This window comes from Quercus robur, chromosome 3 (genome assembly GCF_932294415.1).
Source record: "Quercus robur chromosome 3, dhQueRobu3.1, whole genome shotgun sequence".
In the NCBI taxonomy this organism is placed as follows: Eukaryota; Viridiplantae; Streptophyta; class Magnoliopsida; order Fagales; family Fagaceae; genus Quercus; species Quercus robur.
In genome coordinates this window covers 7,529,331-7,539,633 of record NC_065536.1, presented here as the reverse complement: position 1 = coordinate 7,539,633, position 10,303 = coordinate 7,529,331, and the positions used below count along the sequence as shown (strand labels likewise).

Here is a 10,303-nt window from a genome sequence, read left to right as displayed (position 1 = left end):
AGATGTAAATCTAATATTGTAGATTAAACAAATGTGTATAACATTGTACATTTTTATTTAGTTTACAACATGAAACAATCTTACATTGCAAGAACAAAAATATAGAATGTTAACTAAAAGTTTTCCACATCTTTTTCAAATTGATAGGAAAAAAATTGTAAGGCATAAATGAGCAATTGGAAACAACTTTATGTTTGTCTAGTTAGTAAAGGAGGCAAGTTCAAGCCCAACTTTAGGCTTAATAAGTCAAATTCAAACAAAATAATGTATTTGTGAATAAGATTATGAGTATGAGACTTGATTTAAATATATATAATATATAATATTTATATGTATACATGTTTTTTTTAAAAAACATATCAATACAGACTTTATATTGGATTTTGTGTAAGCCTGCAAATAAATTCATAAGATATCATATTATTATTTGTAATTTATTTGTAATATAAATAGTTCATTATGTAGAAAAAGTTATATATAAATTTCAACAATAAAAGGTTGGTGAATATAATTTTTATAAATTTATAAAAAGAAATCATTTTATCTAAGTAGTTCAAATAATATAATTTCCACTATAATTTATTTATTAATTGTTAACATAGATTTTTAAAGTTAGAAAAAATTTTGTCATATACTCTTAGTATTTATTATATAAAAAAGAATAAGTTAATTAATTAACTCGTGAAAAAATTCAAGCTTGTTCAACTATAAAATGAGTCAAAACTTGAATATGTGATCTAGTTTGTTGATGAACTCGATTTCATTCTCAACTTGTATTTAAAATAAGATGAAATGAATAATTTTAAGGGAGAGTAACAAAATGAGATTATTTGTTATTTCTAAAATATAGAAGAGTACATTATTTGGTTTCAAAGATTATGAGAAAATTTGTTAATTACCCCAAACATAAAGGGGGACAAATGCATTTTTTTCCTTAAAAAAAAAAATGAGATGCATTACTAGATTAATATGTTAGCGTAGTTGGGACAATGTTGTTTTCAATATTCCCTAGAAAATGAAGGCTAGCCACTAGCTTTATTTATCACACCCTTATTTTTTTGTGAGAACCAAGGAATGACCCTATTTCTTAGGATTGTTAATATATATATATATATATATATATATATATATAGGCCAAACGAATCAACTAGATTGGACCAAAAATCAAGCCTAGTTTGATTTTCTGATGGATTCGGTCTGATCGGTCCTCAGTTTTAAAATAATTGGGTTTCTGTCTTGGTTCCAAATTTGCAAAAAAATAGAATAAAGCATACTAAACTTGTAAGTATATAAATTTTTTTTTTGGGTATTTGGTATATTTTTTTAAAAAAAAATCATAATAACCTAAGTACCTAAAGTTTCTTAGTCTCTTTGCGAGACTCTCTCATTCTCAGACGACCATTTGAGTTATGTAATTAAAATGAATAAAATTTAGCTATAAAATTGGTTGTAACGTAAAATTATAATCTTACTTAATAAAATAAATATTACTACATATTTTGAAAATCGAATCATTGAATTAAATGTTCTTTACATTTTTAATACACATGTCAAATTTTATATTAATCAGATATTTTTTACTATATAATCTATAAACATATATTTTACGCATAATGTTAAACTATGAAAACTTGCAATTTTAACAATTTATTAATAACATAGTTACTGATCTTTAATTTTCTAAAAATTTTGCAAAAATGGAGGATATAAGAAGAAGATGTAATTTAAAGGTGGATTTGTCAAAATTCATATCCAATAAAAAGATATTGAGTAATGTTATAGTCTAAGATTATAACCAATTTTAAGCAAAACTTTATCTAATTAAAATTGAATTTAGCCTTTTGAATCAATTTTTTTTTCTTTAAAAAATTACCCCAAAATTGGAAGGGCAACTGTGCAAGCCCAAGATTGAAATCTGGATCAAACTGACTTGGACCTATTGGACTCGGACTAGTTGAAATTGGTGGCCTATCCGGTCAAGTTATGTAGAAGATTTTTTTTTTTTTTTTGAAAACAAGTTTTGTACAAGATTTTAAGAAACTGAAAAGACTGATCCGATCCTAAAAAATGCATAAAGACTGATCAGACCAAACCATTTTTCAACCCTACATTTTCCTTAGCCAAAAAGTTTAAAATGTAACTTATTTTTTTATTTTTTTATTTTTATTTTATACAAGATAGAATTCTACTCTAGCCTAATCTAAGTGTATATGTGTGTGAAGCTCCCTCCTGGAGACTTGAACCCCGGCCCTTGCCTCCCACACCTCACAAGCACTTATACTTGTGGAGTGACTATCGCACTAAGGGTGTGCGGTGGTTAAAACTGTAACTTAGCTGCTTGTATGTTTTTCTGAGTAAACTACTCTTTTGTCACTCATAATTATAAGTGGGGAATTCTCATATGATCAAAAGGCTTTTTAACCTGGGACAAATTTTAGGTACAACTATATTGTTGTATTGACCAATAAAATAAAAGGCATTTTATTTTTTCAATGACAATTAAAACTAAAACCATGTGATTTCATTAGCCAATATAAACATGTTATTAGATTTAAAAATCAATGGTACTCTGCACACCATATTTAGTAATTACAACGATTGATATTTTTTTACCACTTCTCAAATTTATGCTATTAATCAAATAAACATATTTACTAAATAACTTGACATAGGTAAACTTTTTCTTGGACTTAACCCGAGCAATTTAGATTTGTTGAATACCATAACTATGAGTGGGCCAAGCTTTGTTTTGAATAAAGTTTGACATTACAAGAAAGCTTAACATGGTCCGAGATAAATGTTAAATAAGTAATTTTAGCTCAAAATAAAATGGCAAAGAGCTGAAGGAATTCTAGGAATCAAAGGAAAGAATTATTATTATTATTTTTTGTGAGCAGAAACGATAGTCTTTATTAATTAAGAAACAAAATATACAATGGGGAAGAGAAAGAGGGACATATGACCCCCAATTTTCTCTTTTGCATCACTAGCATATGCTAGCGTGGCACGATTACATCGTTAACAAAGAAAGAAAAAGAAAAAGAAAAAACAAGATAACAAATTCAAAATCCAACTACTAAAAGAAAAGCTAATCATCACTTGGATGTCCAGAAACCTAAAAAACTGCCAAATGACACCTTCTTGATATACTTGAATAGCAAAATGATGAGTTTTTTTTGTTTTTGTTTTTGTTTTTGTTTTTGTTTTTGTTTTTAAATATTTAACCATCTAAGGAGTGTCTTCATAACCAGCATGGTTGCCCTGTAACCTCCATCAATCCCATGGTTGACACAACACCTTGCTCATTCTCCACAATTTTTTGTTTCTTTTCTCCCTTAATATCCGTACCTTCCCTATTCAAATTTCTTGTTTGCTTCCTTTTGAACCCTGGTTCCACATTAACAATGGAAGATTTATTAAGAATTTGAGGTTTTGTGTTAAGCCTCTTCCAATTCTTCATTGTGTTCTGGCTTCCAATTGTAGACTCTTCCATAGTTCCAGCTTCTTTTGGGCTAGGCAAAGATTGACTCCCACTTTTTTCTTGATTACCACTTCTTTTGGGTCGGCCCTTACTAGTATTCCTGTTTCCATGCACGTTACCACATCCAACCGTAAAACCTATTTCTAATCCCTCAAAACCCAATTTTTTCTCAACTTGTTTCCCCATTAAACCACGATTGAGGATGACAATATCCTTACCCATGACTACCACCTCAATCAAGTCCGAGGAAGTTGCACTAGAATTTGGCACGCAGAAAGTTGGAATCGCTTTTGAATTTGAAAAATCTGAATCGGTTTTGATGGCACGATCAATCTCTGCAATCAACTCCTCCAAAACGGGAATGTGATTCTTCACAAGCATGACTGAATCCTTCTCAATTGTAACACCACCATCTGACAGAGCACTAATGACGATACCACCTTTAGGTAGATTGCCCGACTGCATTGAAGACCTTCGTCCACTTCCACTTTCAATTTTTGGAACACCCTGTTCATTAACCCTCCATTATGGAGAAACCTGATCACCCTGATCCTCTTGAGCATCACCACTCCACCGTCCCAGGCTACATCTTGCTTTTTTTGCATTCCCATGATTTCTACGACACCCTGCCTTCAACCACCCCCCATAAGGAAGACACCCCTATTTTCGATCTCTTGGAACAGAGCACTCCTTTGCCTCATGACCAATTCGACCACATTGATAGCAAAGCCCAACTAAACGTTCATACTTGAAACCAATGTAAACCTTATCTCCTTCAGGACTGACGACAACTCCTCCTTGGCTTAATGGTTTATCCAATGGCAACTCCACCCTTATTCTGATGAAGTAAGCTTGGTCAGACGAAAATGCCTTCAAATCAACTTCCAGTACTTCATTCAAACCACTGCCAATATCCCTACCCAACTCTTCCAATAATAGATCAAAAGGTAAACCCCACACCTATACCCACATCGGCATTGAAGAGAATCTAACCGAAGTTGTTGTCATACCTCGCTCCCATCTTAATAACGCCAGAGGGTGATCCTTAAAACTCCACGGACCACTTGCTAGCACCCATTTCAACTGACTCTCCATTGTAAACTTGAATTGAAAAAGATCATCCCCCACATCAACAATGTGTAAATTCGAGCCCATCCTCCACACAGACTGTAGGATACTCTTGGTTGCATGCTGGTTGAAAGCTTGTGTTGTGAGAAACCTCCCCAACAAACTGAGGGAACATTCTTCTAGCATCCTTTCCCTCTGTGAAACCCCAACGATAATGAATTCTCCCTCATCCTCCGTAAACATTATACTTTGCAACTTGTCTATAAAATCCGAATCCATCATGTGAATAGGGAACTCTAAATAGACCTCACTGAAACTCTAAAAAAAATTGCAGTCAGACTATGAGAATTACCTAAACTTCACCCAGAAATGTGAGAAGAAAAGTCTCTCCCTTGAGAGAAAATACTCACCTATCGTGAGAAGAAAAAGCTCAAATTCGGAAAGAATTATGTTTAACCAAATAGCGCATGATTGTATTAATCAATGTGGTAAAAATAATTTATTTTATTTTATTTTATAGATAGTGTTATTTTCTTTAAGAACAATTGACTTCAACTATGTGATTCATTCAACAGCCAATACAACTATACTCAAACACCTCTACTAAACAGGCCCTAAGTGTTTGAGTTTCAGGTTTTTCCAGAGCTATAGAAATAGCAATCAGTGTTGAGGCGGAGTTATGGGCCTTGAGAGAGATGGTTTTCAGATTTGCATTGCAAAGAATATGCAAGCTATCAAAGTAGAATTGGATGCAAAAGTAGTCATGGTTTTTGAATGGTTTGCACTTACATAGCTCATTCTCTCCCCATCTTGTATCTTTTGGGTCAAATCTGAGGGTGAAGATTAGCTATTACTTCTAGGAAGCTATTTAGTGTCTAGATAAACTCACAAAGAATAGGGTCACTTGGCAACAAGATTTTACGACCTTTGACTGTCCGCCTTCAAACATTATTATGTTGTTGTATTTTGATGCTATTAGCAGAGACGGCGGCAAGTGAAGCTTTTTGAACCCCTTGAGCTGGCCAAAAAAAAAAAAAAATTTATAATAATTTTAAAATAAAATTTTGAACTCCTAACTCTTTTTTTTTTTTTTTTTTTTAAGTCCAATTGAAATAAGTTTAAATATGATCCTCTTGATAATATCTTAGCTTTTTTAAATAGGAAATGTTACAGTAAAAAACAATTAAACAATTAGACAAGAGTGATTCTAAAAAATAAAAGAAGAAAATAGACAAGGGGCATGAGACAGGGGAGTAATTGAGTGAAGATAAATGCAAATGTTAACACAACAAAATTTTTTCTTAATACAATTATAAAGGCCACTAATTGTCAAAGTTGAGTTGAATTGGTAAATAAAATAATTGTAATGAGTAAACACATAAAATAATAGAAAAAAGAATTCCAAGCAATAATAATTAAAGTTCACTTATAACAACAATGATTAATATATTTACTATATTTAGAAACAATAGATAATTTCTAAAATTTTATCTTAGCTACAATAATTAATATGTTTATTGTATTAAGAAACAATATCTCAGTTCGTTTAGACCCTTGTAAACTAGATTGTTTAATCTAATTACTTAACCAAGTTGTTACTTAAGTTTATTATTCAGATCTAGGTTAAACACAAACAATCATATCACTAAGTGTGAAAAAGTAAAGAAGACAGTGATATGATAACCCAGGAAAATCAATGACACAAACAATTTCAAAGTAAAAAACCTGAGGAGAATTTAACCTAAACCATTCTCAACGCAACAAATTCATTATGATAGAATGAAAGTTTTACAATAGATTTTTCCCTAAATTTAAAGCTAACTATTGTAGTACTTACTCACGTGACCACTTGCATCTCTGAATTTATGAACTCTTCTATCTAAGTTTGTTGCACACAAACACCCTTGAGAGAAGGTATTTCATGCAAAAGCACACAAGTTTTAAGCAAGTAGCCTAAATGTAATAATTGGTAGAAAAACACACAGGGACCATAAAGCAAAATATCACTCAAGAAAAGTTTAGCACGAAATTTGTCATTATCGTTCAATGATTAATGCGAGATGCATATAATCGATATATGTAGTCTATTTATAGTTTATACTTTATATAGTTCATTTTCAGCCTTTCACAATTGTCACGTCATTAGAGCAATAATTTGCTGCCGCATGAAAAGCCTTGAAAACCACAGTTTCAATACAAACATTCCTACTACCGCGCACCCTTAGTGCGGTGGTTACTCTACAAGTATAAGTGCTTGTGGGGTGTAGGGGGGTAAAGGTTGGGGTTTTAGTTTCCAGAAAAGAGTTTCACACATATAAACACTTAGATTAGGGTAGAGTAAAATTTCAACTAAGTATTTAAAAAAAAAAAAAATACAAACATTCTAATATATTGCCTAATTATTTGTATATAATTTATCAAAAATTTTATTCATAGAGATATATAGCTTTCATAGGGGATTATATTTCTTTCTATTCTTAAAATAAATTTTTGGCCAAAATTCAAAAATTAGCTTTTTTAAGTTTCACAACTTTTCATTCCAATTCTCTAAGTTTGAAATTTGTCATTTCAGTCTTCTAAATTTAATTTATTCTCAATTAAGTTCTCCTTTAGCAATCTGTTTGTTGCTACCATTATCTATAGCAAAACTACGCCATTTTTGTCATTTATTTAATTATTTATTTATTTATTAACTTTAAGAAAATGTTAATTAAAAAAAACCATAAATTAGATTAAGAAACTACATCCTATTTGGAGAACAACATTGAAGAACTAAATTGAATCCCCACCCACCCAATACTGTCAGATACTAAGAGGGAGAAAAAGGGGGAAAGAGAGATCGAGAGGGGAAAAAGGGAGAAGGGAGACCAAGAGAATTTGAGTTCGACCTCAAGATTATCGAAATTCAAATTTGGGAGATCTAAGTAGTAAGGGATCAAAGTAAGGGACATGGTTCTGCAACAATGTCGGGTATTTGCGCTTACTGTCATCATCATTGTCGCGACTAGAGGAACATTTTCTACCTTCACAAACCCATCACCACTCTTGCAAATAGATTGTCACACCCTAAACCCGAAAGGGTCCAAAGCATGAGAAAAACATCTCAAAAGTACCTGTAGATTTTGTTCCTTTTGGCAATTCAATCCAAATAAAATTATATCAAGTACCAAAATAAAGAATTATTATAATAATTCCATTAAATATACTCCCAAAGTAAGTTAGAGCTTTATGCAATAAATACAATGACCATTGGTCACAAAAGAATGGAGGTTTGAATAAATAATTACATGTCATCAACTTATCCTATTAGTGGAAATAAAGGCATAACCACTATTAGATACAAAAGAATTGGGTCAAGCCTACTCTAAGTTATACATCATCAATTATCTCCATCACAAAAGTCAGCCTTCATCAACGGTTAGTCTAACTACTGTTAGCCACCAAAAAGCTGTCTCAAAACGATAGTTGCCTACTCTAAAAAAGATTGTAAAATAATAAAATGAGACAGAGCCCAGTAAGTAGCATAATTAATAGGGGTGAGGAAAATGCAAGTTTCATGATAATAAACATAATGAACATTTTACAAACATGCTAAAATTTGGGAATTTGCATTTGAATTTTGCAAAATAAATTTCCTTAACATCATGACAAGAATGATAGACATATTGTAGCACCAAGCTTGCCAAAGTAATTATGAAACTACATATTATTCATTGTGAGCCATAAAATATCCAATACCATTTCAAATCTAGAAACCTCACCCAAGGCCACATGACAAGGTCATCATACAGATGGGGTTGTCACATAGACGAGTAATCACCAATATCATGGCACAATGACAAAACCACATCAAAAGCTCACAAGTATTTGAAATACACAGTTCACTTCCAAGTAGTTTCATAAAATATTTCGATAACCAAATAGCCACAATATTCTCAAAGTCTTCTAAACTATTTCTTGTCATAAATATTTTTTGAGAATTTCCCAAATAATACAAGCTAAGATAAAGCATCTTTAGAATTTGCAAATAATGCAATAAATTCATAAAATCCATTCCCAAGAATTATATCAAAGATGCTTATCTCTTCCATACTAACAAATCATGCATTTTCCCATATATATGCAATATTAAACATATGCGCTTTTCATATATAATCATATATAATAGGGTCACAACACAATACTTTTTAAGTAAATATAGTTTCACAAATAATTTTCCAAAATGTGTTTGACCCAAAAACAAAGTTTATACAACATGATTATTTTCCAAAATTCCCATTAAAAGCTATTTACCTTGCAATTGGCAAAAAGCTTAGTTCCAAAACTCCAAAGGAGATTAGCTAGAACTTAAACAATACCAAACAAACCTATCACGATAAGCATAAGACTTGACATTTTATCTAGCTACGAATTATAAATCACTAGATAAGAAATTAATTAGGCAAGCCCAAGTACTTAACCTCACAAATAATGTATTTCACTTCCAAAGTTTATCAACAATTTCATTTACATGGCTTAGACTCCAACTTATCATCATGTCATTCCAAGCTTCACCTTTACCATAAGAGATTCTAACACTTTATATGAATTTCTTCCTCAATATACATGTCATTTTCAAGAGACTCATAAAACAACAACATATATAACAATACACACCAATACAAACCCCAAATGTAAATCCTCCACTAGCTCCAAATACACAATAAAAATTAGAGTCATTAGCTATTTCAAATTAGAAAGCCAAAACTCCCAAATCTTCACCACTTAGCTAACCACCATTGCAAAAATCATATTCCCACTCATAAAATACATCCACAAAGACCAAAACCCATACATAAAAACACATAAATATCACTTCTAATGCTCATAAATCACATGGGTAATATTATTAAAACTTAGATAAACATAACCTCAAGCAAAAGTATATAAACCCACCAAAAGATTATAAATTTTTACCACAAAAAAGGATGCGAAGGTGCTTATAGGTTCTCAAGAATTTTCCGGTGATTTTACCAAAAAATGATGGTGGAAATGGTGGTGGTGGTGGTGTGGAAGTACCGGTGAGAGAGGATGTAGGAGTAGAGAGGAGTGTATGAGAGAAAATGAAGAAAAAGAAAAGAAGGGGAGTGCCAGCCAAAGAGGGGAGATAAGGTGGAGTGAAATGTGTGGTGGGAATGGGTGGGGTAAGTGGGGCACATATGGTCCCAGAAATATCTCACCTTACACTTTTTTTTTTTAACTGACTGGAACGTTACATTCTTCCCTTCTTAAAAAAAAAAAAAAATTTGTCCTCGAAATTATACATAGTAAACTTAGATCTCTTTTCATTATGCACCTTATCCATATCAAATAAGAGTCACTGCCTTGCAACAATTTCATTCTCTTTACTAGAGTTGATTGAACTTTCAGCTAGCGAAGTAGGCCTTTGAATGGCCTATTCAACCTCAACTTCCAACCTTTCTATTTCAATAAGGATCTTCCTCTAAGTGGTATGCAGAGCATTTGAGAAATAACTGGAGACTTTCTACTAAGTGCACCGATAATGACATAGCCTTGTGGAGATGATAGTTAATAATGTAATCATAGTACTTAAACAACTCAAATCATTTCATGGTCTCATGTATAGCTCATTCTAGCTCATGAGAATCATTGATGCTACTAAGATTCTTGAAGCTCAAATAAAATCTCATGATGTTTCAAAGAAGATGTTTAGGGACCAAATTACGCTTCCCTAGCCTTGTTATAATTTTCAAT

At 31.8% G+C, this 10,303-nt stretch overlaps 1 long non-coding RNA gene across 1 annotated transcript; it reads right to left on the bottom strand.

Moving 5' to 3' along the window:
- Window positions 1–7,752: 7,752 nt before the first annotated feature.
- LOC126720031 (uncharacterized) lies at window positions 7,753–9,661 on the bottom strand. Its single transcript, XR_007653208.1, has 2 exons — window positions 9,506–9,661; window positions 7,753–8,023 (listed from the first exon to the last, which is right to left on the bottom strand). It is a non-coding gene; the product is annotated as an uncharacterized LOC126720031 (long non-coding RNA).
- Window positions 9,662–10,303: the final 642 nt, after the last annotated feature.